The sequence below is a fragment of the Zea mays genome, chromosome 1, assembly GCF_902167145.1.
Source record: "Zea mays cultivar B73 chromosome 1, Zm-B73-REFERENCE-NAM-5.0, whole genome shotgun sequence".
Lineage (NCBI taxonomy): Eukaryota > Viridiplantae > Streptophyta > Magnoliopsida > Poales > Poaceae > Zea > Zea mays.
Window position 1 is genome coordinate 286332992 of NC_050096.1, and position 21604 is coordinate 286354595.

Here is a 21604-nt window from a genome sequence, read left to right on the forward strand (position 1 = left end):
TCCCGGCCACCGCGATGTCCCTCTGTCGGATCCCGCCGTCGTGTCCTGTACGGGTGTGTCTCATTTACTAAAAACTCCCGCCGCCGACGCGCTGCGATCCGACTTTGGGATGCTCGCGCCACTCCCACGCCTGACAAGCACATTCCGTGGACGCTACTATGCTGATCAAGCATACCTCCTCCGCAAGACTGCCCTCCAAGCCCAATGTCAGCAGGGAAACCAGACGATTTCATTTTGTTTATTATCTCCATAGGTTGCATGATGAGTGAAAGTTCTCTAGGAACTCATGCCTAGCTGCGACGATGGAAGGTTTCCAAACCCCTCGAGCTCCCTTTCTAGAGCCTATGGCTCTGGTGTTTTGCCTTTCCCCACTCTTTCCTTCTGGGTGTTTACGTGCTTGCATGTGTTTCTAATTTTAGTTTAATTGGTCGAAATTGCAACTTGGGTTGCTGCCTCCAGCAAACTGTGCCAAGTCTATACACAATTTATAGGGGTCGTTGTGGAGTTGTTGAGCGGAGAGGCAGTGTCTGAACTCACTCTGAAGAACTTGGCTGCTTAGCACATTGATTCATTAAATAAACATAAAGTAAACCTATGACTAGCCTGTTGATTATCAAGGCTGAGTATGCTGTAATTATTTTTGAATATATGCTCTGTGTGGTCGCAGCAAGCTATTTAGAGTATCATTATTTTCCTCTTCTATTGGTAGACCATAACTCTCTTCTACAAATAGCAGCAACTTCTTTTTATAGCTTGTTTGGTTTCCTGCTCAGAGGAGCATTACTCATATACCATATTCCATGATAAGTAGGTAACTAGGTATAGACACACAAAAAATGCAAATTTTTGTTTGAATTGACCTACCACAAACGTGTATGTTCTAATGAAACCATGCTATAGAATCTGAGTCTTTTTTCCTATGACCTATAGGACTACTACATTAATAATATGAACATACGCCTGTTGCCTACCAAAATTTGGTCAATATTCTGTACCTTAAGTCTAGGTAGAGGTGTTGTTCTATACTTGTTCTAACTTTGAAAGTTAGCGTTTGAACGCTATAGCGCCCGATAGGGCGCAAAAAAGCCCTTTCCAAAAGGTGGCGAACAAATATGCAATGTCTACTGCAAATCGCCTATGTTCTAATTTTTGTTTCTACAATCATCTAGTGCTCCCACTTTGTAGATAGCTGGTGAACTGTTGGACCTGGTTGGTGAGGAGATCAACAAGCGTGCGGACGAGTACTGGCCAATTGTCGTGGACATTGCCCAGAAAAACAACATCAAAAGGATTACGAGGTACACGCTTGTATCTATTTAGACTGCCTTTTCTATTAGAAGCTTTCTTCGAAAGATTGACTGAAGTAACCTGGTCCATGCTCAAGCTTTCGAAGAAGGCTTCTAATAATTTGGCAGCATCTGCAATGGTGCATCTTCTTCGACAGCTTGACTGAAGTGACCAACCTTCTTCAAGAGTTCGTGTGGTCCATTCTCAATTTCTGACTGTATTTACTCATATTAATGATGACTCAAATGCTTTTGATATCTCAATGGTATGCACCTTCAACCTAGAAACAAGATTTTTGTGCACAAATAGGTTTCCTTATTCTTAGCTTTTGTAGGATGCCATATGCCAGTTGAGGATGGTCCGAAGGAATGTCAATGCAAGCTAGGGAGTACTGCAATTATTCTTTCACATTCTATCCTGACTAGTGATCATTATATTGTTATCTTTTTTACCTCTAAATTTTTTGGGACATATGTGTTTGTCTTTATCATGGTCATGTGTGAACAGTGACATAGTTCATAACAAATGGTTCTTCATTGCTTTGTTTGTAAAGCATGTATTTTCGCTTAACCTGAATTGCTGATATGCTCCCTGGTTTTAAAGAAGGCCATGAGAAAATGTCAAAGAGTGATCCATCCTCGACTATTTTTATGGAAGATGATAAGGTATATATTTCTCATGGAGTATTTTTTTCTTCCTCGTCAACATTCCTTTGATGCTCTTAGTTCTTGTGACACCTTACGATGCAGAGTAATAGTAAAAATGTCATATTTATCATTTGATTAGCTTACTAGAAAATATTAATGAGACCAACGCAAAATCGCTTTATGCATCGATGCTTGCTTGAGAGTGGTTCAACTCTATTTTTCTTGGTTCAGTGGAGATGGTAGCATGGTGAAGGACAATGCCTGACTAGAATGTTGTACAGTTGCAGTATATGTTCCTCATCTCCTTGCTAGAAAATAAAGCTGTATCACTTCATTAAAAATCTGGTGTTCATCTATATATATACGGGGGTGATGCACCGTTTATAGTAATATATGAAAAGTTGGTGTAATTGATTAACCATTGTCATGCATGCTAATTAGTTGTGCATTTTATTTCCTTATAGAGCGGCATGTTCAAGTTCAGTCGAATGAATGGTGCTCTGGTGCACTAATGAGCGGATAGCGAGAGAACCTCTAACATAATATGCAAGATTTTCTTTCCTGATAGAATCTTCCAAAGTACAAAGCTAACACAATACCTTTCTAGGATAAATTTGGGAGTATCAACTCTAATATTTTACTTTACCTTGTCTCGAGGTGTGCTCTCCACTCAGATCATTTCAGTAATTTGCATTAGGTTTTCCTGAGATATTAATAATGTGTAAAGGTATAGATGCTACCTTGAGACATTTATTCGAATAAATTTTTCACTTAACTAGATAGTGGCTCTGATTGTCATTAAGTATTTTGACTTTTGATTTACATCCATGTAAGACCTATTTGTTTATGTATCTTTGTGTTATGTTCTACATAATTGGCTTTCTTACTATTTAAATTTGGTGGTGTGTTAAAAGTTTAGTCTATTCAATATAAAATATGATTTAGTTAGTCTATTGAGTTGGTATGCTATGCGTACAAGTTAAGAAGAGACACCCATGGGTGATGCTAAGGCGATAAACGTACAAAGCAATTATCTATACTAACTACCTGATTTGTTTCAGTTGTTTTTTAGTGTATTGAACATCTGAATATCCTGCTTGTACTAGAGGACATTGACAAGAGGTTTGCATAAATCCTAGGTCCGATACAGATTCCATTTTGTGTTGTTATTGGTTGGATTACGGGACAAAAGATGAACTTCTATTTTCAGTTGTTTGAGACAACAACTCTCTTCATAACAGTACTTGCGGTGGCATTTATGCTAAAGGTGGGTTCTTAAGGTGGATATTAATAAAAAAAACTAATACAAATATGTGCCTGTTGTTGCCTGTTGGTAAGGATTATTTTCGCCCTAATTTATTGCTGTCATTATATGAACTGAAATTGTGTCCAATTTGTCCTTTAGGCAGATGTAAAATGGCCATCTTGATAAGATTATTTGGGCCCCTATTTATTTCTGTTGTCATATGAATTGTGAACATATGTCCATTCCACTGTTTGGGCAGCGATAGAATGGACATGTTGGTAAAGTTTCATCGTTTATCTCTATAATAGTGGACTTGTTCTGAGTATTAGGGTGCACAATGAAAGCTACAAAGGGAAAAAAATACAAAGATCATATTCAAGAAATTGTCTACGTGAATGTTGAGCGTCCGATAGGGCGCTGTTTTTTCTAGTTCTTCTAAAAGTGCTTAGTATTTCTAGTCCCAAGGTGGCAAGACTGTGGTGTGACAATATTTCAGCAAAGTACTTGCCATATAATCCTACATTCCATGCTAGAACAAAAGCATATAAAAGTTGATTATCATGTTGTTCAAGGAAGATTTCTTAGAAGAATGCTTGATATTGATTTATTTATTCAAAGGATCAGATGTGATAGATTTACTAAAGCTTTATATATGATTATTAGAGAATTTTAAGTATAATCTAAACCTAGAGAAGGTTACGAATAATGAGGTTGTTAAGAGATATTGCATAGGATGGAGAGATATATTTGGATAGATGTTCCTATTCTAAGATAGACTAGAATATAGTTTAAATCTATATTGTATTTATTTAGAACTCTGCCTCGTGTATATGTACGCCCCCAAGATGAGTTGTTGCTCATCCAACGGATCAACACGACCCACACAGACCTAAGTTTGCGTAGTCGGCGATTCTTCCAAGCATCTATATACTTTTACACGACTACCTCTCATCTATATCACTATATAATCCATCAGTTTAAACTTTGCAAAATCCACCCAACCAAATCATTTCCACACCCATAACCTCCACTAAATCCACCAAACAAATTACACTTAGACTTAACATACCATCAAAATCAATGATTCAGATCGTTAGATAACTCTCTCTCTCTCCTTTACTCACTCATATTCAATGAACAATATTATTTGGATCATTCCTCAACCCTCCCCTACCCCTCGCGACCCTGCCGCCTGTAGCCTCCTCCTCACTCGTGCCACCATCGATCCCTCCCCTCCCAAGAATCTTAGTGTTACCACGAGTTATATGCTAGTTGTATTAGAAGTACTTGTAATAGTAAGTTGTTCATGAATATAATAAATCATAGAATGGTAGCTTTTGTGTATTTTGAGTGTCAATTATTAAAAATTAGCAATGAGCTCTGATGCTCATTGGGTTGGGCAGGAAGACGTCCCCCATCAAGTACCACCAGGCATTGGCATGCTCTCTTTTTTCTCCTCACGCCACACTTGTGCTGTTTCCTCTCTTTTTCAGTAAAGCTTACCAAGGGCTTCTTTCTTGACCTCGGAATGTTCCTTAAAGCAGCCACACTCTGTTGCCTCATTGGACAATGGGAAAAAAAGAGAGGAAGTTCAAAAAGACAATTCATGTTGCTGCAGTAGGCCAGTACGTGTTCTTGTTGGGGACGAAAATAAACACAGAAACCAACCATGTATAGGGGAAAAATAGACAAGCATCACCATATTAATATATTATTGTCAATCTGGGCATCATGCTGAAAAAATAAACAGCAGTCTGGTCAAAAACTGAAAGCGCATCTCAGGCCTACACATACACATGATCTACATGCACCATCATGCTCGAGCAGCGTTCAAAACCAAAAGAGGGCGGCGTACATGTTCAGCAGAGCAAGCGTAAAAGGTACCCAGCCAGCAAAAGCGTCATGGATCATGCGTCTTGTAGCCGTCGGCCCCTCGCGATGCGCGATCGATGCAGAGAGGATGGCCGCGCAGGCCCGGCGTCGACGAGCCATTCGGCCGCTTTGGTCAGGAAAGAGACGGCCCACACAAGCAGCTGGTCCTGCATGGGCCCTTGTGCTGTGCTTTTTTTTGCCGGAGGCTGAGACATGGAGATCCAAAAGGCTGGCCCTCCGATCTTGACATCACAAAGGAGGCATGGTTGGTCTGGTCACCTGTTGGCCTTCGACTCTTCGAGGCTTCGACATAAAGAAACTTGCAGTAGGTGAAGTGAGACCTCAAGAAAAGGATGATGAGGAAGGAACCTTATGGATGACCAATGAGGTTGTTGATGTGGGTGCAAGGGTGGTGAGTGACTGATAGTCGCCTAGAGGGGGGGGTGAATAGGGCGAAACTGAAATTTACAAATATAAACACAACTACAAGCCGGGTTAGCGTTAGAAATATAAACAAGTCCGCGAGAGAGGGCGCAAAACAAATCGCAAGCAAATGAAGAGTGTGACACGCGGATTTGTTTTACCGAGGTTCGGTTCTCGCAAACCTACTCCCCGTTGAGGAGGCCACAAAGGCCGGGTCTCTTTCAACCCTTTCCTCTCTCAAACGGTCCCTCGGACCGAGTGAGCTTCTCTTCTCAAATCCAAGCCGGGAACAAAACTTCCCCGCAAGGGCCACCACACAATTGGTGCCTCTTGCCTTGATTACAATGGAGTTTTGATCACAAGAACAAGTGAGAAAGAAAAGAAGCAATCCAAGCGCAAGAGCTCAAAAGAACACGACAAATCTCTCTCGCTAATCACTAAAGCCTTTTGTGGAATTGAAGAGGATTTGATCTTTTTGGTGTGTCTAGAATTGAATGCCTAGCTCTTGTAAGTGGTTGAGAAGTGGAAAACTTGGATGCAATGAATGGTGGGGTGGTTGGGGTATTTATAGCCCTAACCACCAAAGTGGCCGTTGGGAGGCTGTCTGTTCGATGGCGCACCGGACAGTCCGGTGCACACCGGACAGTCCGGTGCCACAGCCACGTCACCAGTGCCGTTGGAATCTGACCGTTGGAGTTCTGACTTCTGGGCCCACCTTGATGTCCGGTGGCGCACCGGACATGAACTGTTCAGTGTCCGGTGCGCCGGTATGGGCTCGCCTGCCTTCTGCGCGCGCTGCGCGCGCATTAAATGCGTCGCAGGTAGCCGTTGGCGCTGAATAGCCGTTGCTCCGGAGTTGCACCGGACAGTCCGGTGCACACCGGACATGTCCGGTGAATTATAGTGGACAAGCCGTTGGAGATTCCCGAAGCCGGCGAGTTCCTGAGGCCGCTCCTCCTTGGCGCACCGGACACTGTCCGGTGTACACCGGACATGTCCGGTGAATTATAGCGCAAGTACCTCTGGAAATTCCCGAAGGTGGCGAGTTTGCGTTGGAGTCCTCTGGTGCACCGGACATGTCCGGTGGTGCACCGGACACTGTCCGGTGGCACACCGGACAGTCGGTGCGCCAGACCAGAGGTGCCTTCGGTTGACCCTTTGCCCTTTTGTTGAACCCAACTCTTGGTCTTTTTATTGGCTGAGTGTGAACCTTTTACACCTGTAAAACTTATACACTAGAGCAAACTAGTTAGTCCAATTATTTGTGTTGGGCAATTCAACCACCAAAATCATTTAGAAACTAGGTGTAAGCCTAATTCCCTTTCAATCTCCCCCTTTTTGGTGATTGATGCCAACACAAACCAAAGCAAATATAGAAGTGCATAATTGAACTAGTTTGCATAATGTAAGTGCAAAGGTTGCTTGGAATTGAGCCAATATAACTACTTACAAGATATGCATGGATTGTTTCTTCATTTTTAATATTTTGGACCATGCTTGCACCACAAGTTTTGTTTTTGCAAACTCTTTTGTAAATCTTTTTCAAAGTTCTTTTGCAAATAGTCAAAGGCAAATGAATAAGATTTTGAGAAGCATTTTCAAGATTTGAAATTTTCTCCCCCTGTTTTGAATGCTTTTCCTTTGACTAAACAAAACTCCCCCTAAATGAGATCCTCCTCTTAGTGTTCAAGAGGGTTTTGATAATTTTTGAAATACTACTTTTCCCCCTTTTGAACATAATAGGAAAGCCAATTGATAATATTCTTGGAAACACAAAGTTTTTGAAATTGGTGGTGGTGCGGTCCTTTTGCTTTGGGCTCTTACTTTCTCCCCCTTTGGCATGAATCGCCAAAAACGGAATCATTAGAGCCTTCGGGTTACATTCTCCCTCTTTGGTCAAAACAAATGAGTGAAGATTATACCAAAGATGGAGTCCTTTGCTTTGTGCTCATGCTTTCTCCCCCAAGAATGGAGAGTCTCTTGGAGCGATAGCGAAGGATGAGTTACGGAGTGGAAGCCTTTGTCTTCGCCGAAGACTCCAATTCCCTTTCAATACACCTATGACTTGGTTTGAAATAAACTTGAAAAACACATTAGTCATAGCATATGAAAGAGACATGATCAAAGGTATATAAAATGAGCTATGTGAGCAAGTTAACAAAAGAAGTTCCTAGAATCAAGAATATTTAGCTCATGCCTAAGTTTGTTAAAAGTTTGTTCATCAAGAGGCTTGGTAAAGATATCGGCTAATTGATCTTTAGTATTAATGTAAGAAATCTCGATATCTCCCTTTTGTTGGTGATCCCTTAAGAAGTGATACCGAATGGCTATGTGTTTAGTGCGGCTATGCTCGACGGGATTATCCGCCATCTTGATTGCACTCTCATTATCACATAGCAAAGGGACTTTGGTTAATTTGTAACCGTAGTCACGCAGGGTTTGCCTCATCCAAAGCAATTGCGCGCAACAATGACCTGCGGCAATGTACTCGGCTTCAGCGGTGGAAAGAGCGACCGAATTTTGCTTCTTTGAAGCCCAAGACACCAAGGATCTTCCCAAGAACTGGCAAGTCCCTGATGTGCTCTTCCTATTGATTTTGCACCCCGCCCAATCGGCATCCGAATAACCAATCAAATCAAATGTGGATCCCCTAGGATACCAAAGCCCAAACTTAGGAGTATAAGCCAAATATCTCAAGATTCGTTTCACGGTCGTAAGGTGAGCTTCCTTAAGGTCGGCTTGGAATCTTGCACACATGCATACGGAAAGCATAATATCCGGTCGAGATGCACATAAATAGAGTAAAGAGCCTATCATCGACCGGTATACCTTTTGATCCACGGACTTACCTCCTGTGTCGAGGTCGAGATGCCCATTATTTCCCATGGGTGTCTTGATGGGTTTGGCATCCTTCATCCCAAACTTGTTTAGAATATCTTGAGTGTACTTCGTTTGGCTTAGGAAGGTGCCCTCTTGGAGTTGCTTGACTTGGAATCCTAGAAAATACTTCAACTCCCCCATCATAGACATCTCGAACTTTTGTGTCATGATCCTACTAAATTCTTCACATGTAGACTCATTAGTAGACCCAAATATAATATCATCAACATAAATTTGGCATACAAACAAGTCATTTTCAAGAGTTTTAGTGAATAGAGTAGGATCGGCCTTTCCGACTTTGAACCCATTAGCAATAAGGAAATCCCTAAGGCATTCATACCATGCTCTTGGGGCTTGCTTGAGCCCATAAAGCGCCTTAGAGAGCTTATAGACATGGTTAGGGTACTCACTGTTTTCAAAGCCGGGAGGTTGCTCAACATAGACTTCTTCCTTGATTGGTCCATTGAGGAAGGCACTTTTCACGTCCATTTGGTAAAGCTTGAAGCCATGGTAAGTAGCATAGGCTAATAATATACGAATTGACTCAAGCCTAGCTACGGGTGCATAGGTTTCACCGAAATCCAAACCTTCGACTTGAGAGTATCCTTTGGCCACAAGTCGAGCTTTGTTCCTTGTCACCACACCATGCTCATCTTGCTTGTTGCGGAAGACCCATTTGGTTCCTACAACATTTTGATTAGGACGTGGAACTAAATGCCATACCTCATTCCTAGTGAAGTTGTTGAGCTCCTCTTGCATCGCCACCACCCAATCTGAATCTTGGAGTGCTTCCTCTACCCTGTGTGGATCAATAGAGGAAACAAAAGAGTAATGTTCACAAAAATGTGCAACACGAGATCTAGTAGTTACCCCCTTATGAATGTCGCCGAGGATGGTGTCGACGGGGTGATCTCGTTGGATTGCTTGGTGGACTCTTGGGTGTGGCGGTCTTTGCTCTTCATCCTCCTTGTCTTGATCATTTGTATCCCCCCTTGATCTATGCCGTCATCTTGAGGTGGCTTATTTGATTGATCTTCTTCTTCATCAACTTGAGCCTCTTCCTCATTTTGAGTTGGTGGAGATGCTTGCATGGAGGAGGATGGTTGATCTTGCGTTCTTGGAGGCTCTTTGGATTCCTTAGGACACACATCCCCAATGGACATGTTCCTTAGCGCGATGCATGGAGCCTCTTCATTACCTATCTCATCAAGATCAACTTGCTCTATTTGAGAGCCGTTAGTCTCATCAAACACAACGTCACAAGAAACTTCAACTTGTCCAGATGACTTGTTAAAGACTCTATATGCCCTTGTGTTTGAGTCATATCCTAGTAAAAAGCCTTCTACAGTCTTAGGAGCAAATTTAGATTTTCTACCTCTTTTAACAAGAATAAAGCATTTGCTACCAAAGACTCTAAAATATGAAATGTTGGGCTTTTTACCGGTTAGGAGTTCATACAATGTCTTCTTGAGGATTTGGTGAAGATATAACCGGTTGATGGCGTAGCAGGCGGTGTTGACCGCCTCGGCCCAAAACCGATCCGAAGTCTTGTACTCATCAAGCATGGTCCTTGCCATGTCCAATAGAGTTCGATTCTTCCTCTCCACTACACCATTTTGTTGTGGCGTGTAGGGAGAAGAGAACTCATGCTTGATGCCCTCCTCCTCAAGGAAGCCTTCGATTTGAGAGTTCTTGAACTCCGTCCCGTTGTCGCTTCTTATTTTCTTGATCCTTAAGCCGAACTCATTTTGAGCCCGTCTCAAGAATCCCTTTAAGGTCTCTTGGGTTTGAGATTTTTCCTGCAAAAAGAATACCCAAGTGAAGCGAGAATAATCATCCACTATTACAAGACAATACTTACTCCTGCCGATGCTTATGTAAGCAATCGGGCCGAATAGATCCATGTGGAGTAGCTCAAGCGGCCTGTCGGTCGTCATGATGTTCTTGTGTGGATGATGGGCTCCAACTTGCTTTCCTGCCTGGCATGCGCTACAAATCCTGTCTTTCTCAAAATGAACATTTGTTAATCCTAAAATGTGTTCTCCCTTTAGAAGCTTGTGAAGATTCTTCATCCCAACATGTGCCAGTCGGCGATGCCAGAGCCAGCCCATGTTAGTCTTAGCAATTAAGCAAGTGTCGAGTTCAGCTCTATCAAAATCTACCAAGTATAGCTGACCCTCTAACACTCCCTTAAATGCTATTGAATCATCACTTCTTCTAAAGACAGTGACACCTACATCAGTGAATAGACAGTTGTAGCCCATTTTGCATAATTGAGATACAGAAAGCAAATTGTAATCTAATGAATCAACAAGAAAAACATTGGAAATAGAATGGTCAGGAGATATAGCTATTTTACCAAGACCTTTGACCAAACCTTGATTTCCATCCCCGAATGTGATAGCTCGTTGGGGATCTTGGTTTTTCTCGTAGGAGGAGAACATCTTCTTCTCCCCTGTTATGTGGTTTGTGCACCCGCTGTCGAGTATCCAACTTGAGCCCCCGGATGCATAAACCTACAAAACAAGTTTAGTTCTTGACTTTAGGTACCCAAATGGTTTTGGGTCCTTTGGCATCAGACACAAGAACTTTGGGTACCCAAACACAAGTCCTTGACCCCTTGTGCTTGCCCCCAACATATTTGGCAACTACCTTGCCGGATTTGTTAGTTAAAACATAAGATGCATCAAAGGTTTTAAATGAAAGACTGTGTTCATTTGATGCACTAGGAGTTCTTCTCTTAGGCAACTTAGCACGGGTTGGTTGCCTAGAGCTAGATGTCTCACCCTTATACATAAAAGCATGATTTGGGCCAGAGTGAGACTTCCTAGAGTGAATTCTCCTAATCTTGCTCTCAGGATAACCGGCAGGGTACAAAATGTAACCTTCGTTATCCTGAGGCATGGGAGCCTTGCCCTTAACAAAATTAGATAATCTTTTAGGAGGGGCACTAAGTTTGACATTGTCTCCCCTTTGGAAGCCAATGCCATCCTTGATGCCAGGGCGTCTCCCATTATAGAGCATACTTCTAGCAAATTTAAATTTTTCATTCTCTAAGTTATGCTCGGCAATTTTAGCATCTAATTTTGCTATATGATCATTTTGTTGTTTAATTAAAGCCATATGATTATGAATAACATTAATATCAACATCTCTACATCTAGTACAAATGGATACATGCTCAACAATAGATGTAGAGGGTTTGCAAGATTTTAATTCTACAACCTTAGCATGTAACATGTCATTCTTAGTTCTAAGATCGGAAATGGTAGCATTGCAAACATCAAAATCTTTAGCCTTAGCAAGCAATTTTTCATTTTCAATTCTAAGGCTAGCAAGAGAAATGTTCAATTCTTCGATTCTAGCAAGTAAATCATCATCATTATTTCTAGAATTGGTAATTGAAACATTACAAGCATGAGAATCAACCTTAGCTAATAAATTAGTATTTTCATTTCTAAGGTTGTCGATTGTCTCATGGCAAGTGCTTAGCTCACTAGATAATTTTTCACATTTCTCAATTTCTAGAGCATAAGCATTTTTAACCTTAACATGCTTTTTATTTTCTTTAATAAGTAAGTCCTCTTGGGTGTCCAAGAGATCATCCTTTTCATGAATGGCGCTAATCAATTCATTAAGTTTCTCTTTTTGTTGCATGTTGAGGTTGGCAAAAAGGGTACGCAAATTATCTTCCTCATCACTAGCATTATCATCACTAGAGGATTCATATCTAGTGGAGGATTTAGATTTAACCTTCTTTTTGCCGTCCTTTGCCATGAGGCACTTGTGGCCGACGTTGGGGAAGAGAAGTCCTTTGGTGACGGCAATGTTGGCGGCGTCCTCGTCGTCGGAGGAGTCGCTAGAGCTTTCGTCGGAGTCCCACTCCCGACAAACATGGGCTTCGCCGCCCTTCTTTTTGTAGTACCTCTTATTCTCCCTTCTTCTCCCCTTCTTGTCGTCGCCCCTGTCACTGTCACTTGATAATGGACATTTAGCTATAAAGTGACCGGGCTTACCACACTTGTAGCAAACCTTTTTGGAGCGGGACTTGTAGTCTTTCCCTCTCCTTTGCTTGAGGATTTGGCGGAAGCTTTTGATGACAAGCGCCATTTCCTCATTGTCGAGCTTGGAGGCGTCTATTGGTTGTCGACTTGGTGTAGACTCCTCCTTCTTCTCCTCCGTCGCCTTGAATGCCACGGGTTGAGCTTCGGATGTGGAGGGATCATCAAGCTCGTTGATCTTCCTCGAGCCTTCGATCATGCACTCAAAACTTACAAAATTCCTGATAACTTCCTCGGGGGTCATTTTAGTATATCTAGGATTACCACGAATTAATTGAACTTGAGTGGGGTTAAGAAAAATGAGAGATCTTAGAATAATCTTAACCACTTCGTGGTCGTCCCACTTCTTGCTCCCGAGGTTGCGCACTTGGTTCACCAAGGTCTTGAGCCGGTTGTACATGTTTTGTGGCTCCTCCCCTTTGCGAAGCCGGAACCGACCGAGCTCCCCCTCGATCGTTTCCCGCTTGGTGATCTTTGTGAGCTCATCTCCCTCGTGCGCGGTTTTGAGCACATCCCAAACCTCCTTGGCGCTCTTCAACCCTTGGACTTTGTTATACTCCTCTCTACTTAAAGAGGCGAGGAGTATTGTTGTTGCTTGAGAGTTGAAGTGCTCGATTTGGGCCACCTCATCCTCATCATAGTCTTCATCCCCTACGGACGGTACCTGTGCACCAAACTCAACTACATCCCATATACTTTTGTGGAGCGAGGTTAGATGAAATCGCATTAAATCACTCCACCTAGCGTAATCTTCACCATCAAAAGTTGGTGGTTTGCCTAATGGGACGGAAAGTAAAGGTGTATGTTTGGAAATGCGAGGATAGCGTAGGGGGATCTTACTATACTTCTTGCGCTCTTGGCGTTTAGAAGTGACGGATGCCGCGTCGGAGCCGGAGGTGGATGTTGATGAAGTGTCGGTCTCGTAATAGACGACTTTCCTCATTCTCTTGTGCTTGTCCCCACTCCGATGCGGCTTGTGAGAAGAAGATTTCTCCTTTTTCTCCTTGTGGTGAGAAGAAGATTTCTTCTCCTTCCCTTTGTTGGAGGAGCTCTTCTTCTTCTCCTTCCTCTTGGTGCGGGACTCTTCCGATGAAGTGCTCCCGTGGCTTGTAGTGGGCTTTTCGCCGGTCTCCATCTCCTTCTTGGCGTGATCTCCCGACATCACTTCGAGCGGTTAGGCTCTAATGAAGCACCGGGCTCTGATACCAATTGATAGTCGCCTAGAGGGGGGGTGAATAGGGCGAAACTGAAATTTACAAATATAAACACAACTACAAGCCGGGTTAGCGTTAGAAATATAAACAAGTCCGCGAGAGAGGGCGCAAAACAAATCGCAAGCAAATGAAGAGTGTGACATGCGGATTTGTTTTACCGAGGTTCGGTTCTCGCAAACCTACTCCCCGTTGAGGAGGCCACAAAGGCCGGGTCTCTTTCAACCCTTCCCTCTCTCAAACGGTCCCTCGAACCGAGTGAGCTTCTCTTCTCAAATCCAAGCCGGGAACAAAACTTCCCCGCAAGGGCCACCACACAATTGGTGCCTCTTGCCTTGATTACAATGGAGTTTTGATCACAAGAACAAGCGAGAAAGAAAAGAAGCAATCCAAGCGCAAGAGCTCAAAAGAACACGACAAATCTCTCTCGCTAATCACTAAAGCCTTTTGTGGAATTAGAGAGGATTTGATCTTTTTGGTGTGTCTAGAATTGAATGCCTAGCTCTTGTAAGTGGTTGAGAAGTGGAAAACTTGGATGCAATGAATGGTGGGGTGGTTGGGGTATTTATAGCCCCAACCACCAAAGTGGCCGTTGGGAGGCTGTCTGTTCGATGGCGCACCGGACAGTCCGGTGCACACCGGACATGTCCGGTGCCACAGCCACGTCACCAGTGCCGTTGGAATCTGACCGTTGGAGTTCTGACTTCTGGGCCCGCCTTGATGTCCGGTGGCGCACCGGACATGAACTGTTCAGTGTTTGGTGCGCCGGTATGGGCTCGCCCGCCTTCTGCGCGCGCTGCGCGCGCATTAAATGCGTCGCAGGTAGCTGTTGGCGCCGAATAGCCGTTGCTCCGGAGTTGCACCGGACACCTGTGAATTATAGTGGACAAGCCGTTGGAGATTCCCGAAGCCGGCGAGTTCCTGAGGCCGCTCCTCCTTGGCGCACCGGACACTGTCCGGTGTACACCGGACATGTCCGGTGAATTATAGCGCAAGTACCTCTAGAAATTCCCGAAGGTGGCGAGTTTGCGTTGGAGTCCTCTGGTGCACCGGACATGTCCGGTGGTGCACCGGACACTGTCCGGTGGCACACCGGACAGTCCGGTGCGTCAGACCAGAGGTGCCTTCGGTTGACCCTTTGCCCTTTTGTTGAACCCAACTCTTGGTCTTTTTATTGGATGAGTGTGAACCTTTTACACCTATAAAACTTATACACTAGAGCAAACTAGTTAGTCCAATTATTTGTGTTGGGCAATTCAACCACCAAAATCATTTAGAAACTAGGTGTAAGCCTAATTCCCTTTCAGTGACAAAGTCTCCACCCAAGCAAACCCATCAACCTCAAGTCATCCAAGCCATGAAGAAAATCATCAAAGGATGCCAACAGTGGTAGTAGATGAACACGAAAGTATTGATGGTGAAGTGCCTCTTGATCAAGTGAATGATGAGGAGGAGAAAATACAAAGACAACCATCAGTGCCTCATCCTAGAGTACATCATACAATTCAAAGGGATCATCCGGTGGACAACATCCTGGGTAGCATCAGGAGAGGGGTAACAACTCGATCTCGTTTAGCTAATTTTTGTGAATTTTACTCGTTTGTTTCCTCTCTTGAGCCACTTAAGGTTGAAGAAGCATTGGGTGATCCGGATTGGATAATTGTCATGCAAGAGGAGTTAAACAACTTCACCCGGAATGAAGTCTGGTCCTTAGTCCAAAGACCCAAACAAAATGTGATTGGGACTAAATGGGTCTTTAGGAACAAACAAGATGAACATGGCGTGGTTACAAGAAACAAAGCACGGTTGGTTGCCCAAGGCTACACTCAAGTGGAAGGACTTGATTTTGGTGAAACATATGCGTCGATAGCAAGGTTAGAATCAATTAGAATATTAATTGCCTATGCTACTAACCATGATTTCAAGCTATATCAAATGGATGTCAAGAGCGCATTTCTAAATGGACCACTACAAGAGAGGGTATATGTGGAGCAACCACCGGGTTTTGAAGATCCGAAGAAGCCAAATCATGTTTATCTACTTCACAAGGCACTCTACGGGCTTAAACAAGCCCCTAGAGCTTGATATGACTGTCTTAAAGATTTTTTAATTAAGAATGAGTTTACAATAGGAAAAGCTGACTCTACTTTATTTACTCAAAAAGTTGACAATGAATTATTTGTGTGCCAAATATATGTTGATGACATTATATTTGGTAGTACTAATGAAAAATTTTGTGAAGAGTTTAGCAAAGTAATGACGAACAGGTTTGAGATGTCTATGATGGGCGAGCTTAAATACTTCCTGGGATTTCAAGTCAAACAGCTCAAGGAAGATACTTTTCTATGCCAAACCAAATATACACAAGATATGCTCAAGAAGTTTGGCATGGAAAAAGCAAAACACGCCAAGACTCCAATGTCATCAAATGGACATCTCGACCTAAATGAGGAAGGTAAACCTGTAGATCAAAAATTATATAGATCAATGATAGGATCACTGCTTTACTTATGTGCATCTAGACCTGATATAATGTTGAGTGTTTGCATGTGTGCACGTTTTCAAGCAAACCCTAAAGATTGACATCTTGTAGCCGTTAAGAGAATTCTAAGATACTTAGTCCACACCCAAAACCTAGGATTATGGTATCCTAAAGGCTCCCTTTTCGATTTGCTTGGCTACTCTGACTCAGATTATGCCGGTTGCAAAGTAGATCGAAAAAGCACTACTGGGACTTGCCAATTCCTTGGGCGGTCCTTAGTGTCATGGAGTTCCAAGAAACAAAATTGTGTTGCACTTTCCACTGCAGAAGCTGAGTACATAGCAGCTGGGGCATGTTGTGCACAATTGTTATGGATGAAGCAAACCCTTAGAGATTTTGGTTGTGAGTTCAACAAAATTCCACTTTTGTGTGACAATGAAAGTGCCATAAAACTTGCAAACAATCCGGTGCAACACTCTAGGACAAAACATACTGACATCAGACACCATTTCTTGAGAGACCACGAAGCCAAAGGAGATATCGAATTGTTTCATGTGAGCACCGAAAATCAACTAGCCGATATCTTCACAAAACCCCTTGATGAGACTAGATTTTGTTTTCTTAGGAGTGAGCTAAATATCTTGGATTCTCGAAACGTGTCTTAATAACTAAAATTTTGATCAAATTTGATGGATGTAAATTGATTGTTTGAGCAATATGAAATGAGAAATAACTCATTTTTATCATTAAAATCTCTCATGTCATATTTGCTAAGTGCTATTGTAGCCCTTCTGGGCAATATCTGGAAACTGGTTGAGTAAACCGGCTGAGTAGGCCACTCAACCGGTTTTCCCCTTGTGGAAACCGGTTGAACCGGTATAAAAACCGGTTGAACCGGTTTTGACCTTCGCGCCGTCAGTCTGCGCGCATTCTGCGCTGTCAGTTTCGCAGTCTGCGCTGTCAGACTGCCAGAATTTTCGCGCAGTCAACACCTTTTTCTGCACGCTTTTACTGCACAGTTTGACCAGAAACCGGTTGAACCGGTTTTTGAATCGGTTGAACCGGTTTTCTGTGCTCTGACCGGCCGACTCCCCCCTTTATTTCTCTCCCTCTCTCCTCTTCTCTTCTTTTCAGTTTCATTTTCCAGCCGCCGCCGCCCACTCTTCTTCCTCTCTCTCCTTCACACTCCACTCCAAAAACTCATTTGTGCCCTCTCATCTTTGGAAGAGTTGTTGGAGATCCGTTCATCCCGGCGTTCTCCATCATCTTCCTCAATCTCGTTGGGATTTCTTGACCAAATCTTCGAATCGAGGTATTGCCCTATTTCATTTCCTTGTACTCGATCCTACGCGTTCTTGATTATCTAATGTATCATCCGTTGGGTACATTTTAGTTTAAGTGCTTGCAATACTTAGATTATCTTCATTTGTCACGAACATTGTTAGAGTTTAGCGATTTGATATTGTTCATTGTAGTTGAACCGCTCATATGAACGGTTGAAGTGCTTGCTCAATATCTTATGCGTTTCTACTCAAACGTGTTTGATCCTTGCTCATCATAGGTTCTATTTTTGTTTCTTAGAATGGTGCGTCGGAGGAACCCGTCCGTGGTTGAATCCGACTCCTCAGATGACCAACAAATACATGGAGATACTCCCCCACGCTCTCGATCCAAGCGTGGGCGAGGAAGCGGAAATGTTATGCAAGGTGCTGAGGCCTCCGGGTCTCAAAGTGCTCGCGGTCGGACATCCCGGAATCCTTCCGGTCGGTCTCGACCCGCGACGAATCCGCAGGCGTGGGAGGCTACGAGTGATGATGAAGGCGGGAAGGACGATGAAGTTGATCTTCCCCCGGCCCACGCCCCTGTGATTCGTGGGCTGGTCCTCCACCGGGTGGAGGCTCGGCGTGCTGGCAATGAGCCAGTAACTGATTTCACTGCCAGTGGAGGTTCTGCTCTCCTTCAGGATCTTTGTTTCCAAAATCCTGCATTGCGCATTCGCGATGCCAGGATTGATGGAAACCGCTTTTGGACGCTTCATCATGTGGACTTTTATAATTCTGTCATTCTCCCCAAGAAGCATCAACCTATCCTGCTACAACGCTATATCAACTGGGAAGGTTGTGAGGCCATTGGGGATCCAGAGATGACACAGGCATTGAGGGCCTGTGAAAGGAAAAAGATGAAGAGTATCATGACATTCCAATATGATTGAAATGATGAAGTTATTGCTCAATTCTACTCAACTTTGTGGATAAAGCCAGCTGACGAGGAGAGTCCATACAGCTACCCTTATCCGAACTTCTACATTGAAGGTAGTTGGTATAAGGTGAGCTATCGTCGATTTGCTCACATTCTTGGTTTTTCTGACAATGATATCTCTGGCGACAAGATCAAGATACATGATTTCCGTCAGCCTACTAGAGATGAAGCCAAAGATCTTCATCTTTCTGAGTCTGGGAAGTATTGGGAGTCTACAAACATTCATAAGTATTATCGTTACATCAACTCCCTCTGCAGGATGACCCTCATTCCAAAAGGGGGTAATCAGATGAACATTCTTGGGGAGAGCAAGGTCTTGCTCTCTTTCATGAAACCCAGCAGCTCAGAAAGTATAAATGTCTTTGATATGATTTGGCAGGAAATCATTCATGCCGCCTGCTTTCCTTTGAAGGGGTGTCTTGATGCTCCGTTTATCATGAAGATGATTGAGGTTGTGACCCAGTTTAAATTTGACAAAGGTACAAGACATCAGTCATATACCCCTTTCTGGATTGATCCCAACAATCCAGCAGGGCGCCTCAGGAAAGCTCCCTCTAGCTCTCGTGCTCATACATCTGCGGGTCCGTCTGCTGGTCCTGCTGCTGCTGCTGCCGGTGCCTCGCGTCCTTCCCCTAGCCACGGATCTCCCACGCCACGTGGTCGTGGTCGTGGTCGAGGTCGTGGCCGAGGGATGGGTGCCCGCTTGGCCCACGGGTTTGCGGCATTCTTCTCCATGTGCCGGAACATTGCTGCGGATGTCCATGAGGTGGCTCGACGTCAGCGGGAGACTGACGACAACCTACGTCGTCAAGCTTCCTCTTTGGGTACTCCCTTCGCCCCCCGCTCTCCTGATGTACCTCTCCATCCTCCTCCTCCGGAGATCAACGAGTGGTACCAGCAGGCATACGGGGTGCCTTTTACGACAACAGATGACGTCGAAGAAGAAGAAGAAGCTTATTTTGATGATTGTGAGCAGTTTGTCCCTCCTCTGTATCATGGGGATCCGGGCCAATCGTCCTCTTACCCTCCGCCCCAGAATCCTTCTGGCAGTGCTCCTCAGTCTGGGGAGGAACACTTTGCCTCTGACCTGGCGCACCACCTCTTTGCTCCTCATCATCCTCCTCCCAACCGGTGATCATTGGATTGGCGTCTCTCTCTCTCTCTGGTTCTTGTTGCCAAAAAGGGGGAGAAGGTTTATTATGGCAGTACCCTTTATGCAGTACCCTTTATTTTTGTAATGAACAATCAGTCTGTAATAACTATTTGGTCTATCGTATGATGCATGCATGGCTCTAAAGCCATAAACGTTTTTATGATGTGATGAGATGAGTTCTCATTATTGTAATAGCAGTAGAATTTTTCATATCATATGCTATGCAATAATGAGCTTGAATGTGTAATGTTTACTCTTTCTATCTAATTATGTTTCATACCTCATTGTTTTGTGTATGGCGTTGATTGTTCTCTCTCTCTAAATATGTTGCAAATTGACATATCAAGTCAATGTTAATATCGCAAAACTCATGCACATATTTAGGGGGCGCTACTCATACACAAAAGATTTTATCTCGCAAGTACTTGTAACTTTTAATTCTTATTTCTATTACAGTTTGTTTTGGCATCAATCACCAAAAAGGGGGAGATTGTAAGTGCAATCAACCCTAATTGAGGGTTTTGGTGATTAATGACAAAACAAACTAAGATTCTAACAAGTTTGCTCCTAGCATGTACACAGTAATTCTACAGACAGGAGAAGCACAGATCTTACGAGCATAAAAGTATAAAGCACAGCGGATTTAAAATTCCACATCAAATGGCATGCTCCAAGTGCTTAGAAACAACGTCGGTGCTAAATTTATAATTCTTGAGTCATAGGAATCACCGTGCAATAAAGAGGGATCCGCGACGGTTAAGTAAGTTGTGCAATGAGCCAAGTTCAAAAACTTTTGAAAACATCTTGGAGATCATTTTTCCAGAACATGAATGCCCTTGAGAAAAACAAATTTTACTTCCCACAAAGACTCCACTTTTGTTCTCTTCAAAATACTCAAAATTTGGTTTCAGCCCCCAAAACCGGTTCAACCGGTCCTGAAACCGGTTCAACCGGTTTTGGTACTGTTCACCTGCCACCTCTGCTCTGACCAGTGTGACAGTCAGAGCTGTCAGAAAAGTCGCAGCAGATATTTTTCTAAAACCGGTTGAGCCAAATTTTTTCCTTACTCAGCCGATTTTGAAACCGGTTGAGTCTCCGGCTGAGTAGCTCAGTGGACCGGGATCCCCCTGGTAGAAACCGGTTCAACCGGTCTGAAAACCGGTTCAACCGGTTTTTACTTCTTTTCTCCCAACGGCCGCCAGCTTTTGGGGGATCCTTTATATACCCCCTCACACTCTCTCTCTCATTTACTCCTGCCTCTCCCACGAATTCTTGGCTGACCAACCTTCAAACAAGCGCATTCATTTCACCTTTCACACCCGCAATCGCATCTCCTTCAATCATTTGAAGGACCCTTGATGTGAGGTGAACTCGATCGAACTCGCTGTCAATTTCATCTCGATTCTCCCATTCTCTTTGTTCTTGAGCTCATTGCAAAGTTAACCGTGTGCGGATTTGTTACTCTTGGAACCTCGTGTTCCTTGACGGTTAGAGGTTGCTTGGGAGTCTCCAAATTTGTGGACGACCCCAAGAAGTTTGTATCACCCGCTCTTTGAGCTGATTTGAGAAGAGATTGCCTTGACCTTTGTGGTCGGCTTGTGGAGGATTAGGGTTGGAAAAGACCCGGCCCTTTGTGGGTTCCTCAACGAGGAGTAGGACACCTTTGTGATGGTTGCCGAACCTCGGGTTATATCGCGTGTTCTTGTGTGTTCTTGTCAAGCGCTTTAAATTCACTGGTTGGTTCATATTATTCATTCGAGTAGATTTTGTGTAGGGCAAGTCTTTAGCTATATTCTTCACTACTTCGTATTTGTTCAATAGATTATCTAATTTAAGTTGAGCAGGTTCAAACTTGTTCAGTTGTAATTAAAATCGACTGAACCGGTTTGTACCAGTGCAACTTTAATTTAACCTATCTCGAAGTTTTTAGCGAAAATTTTCAGGTGTAGCCGATTCACCCCCCTCTAGGCTACTTTCACTGGCACAATGGGGATATTTTGCCAGTAACACCTAAACCTTATAGGTTTCTGCCATCAGGGCTTTTGAGGATACTGTAATTCCACATCTAGTGGAAATTACCATG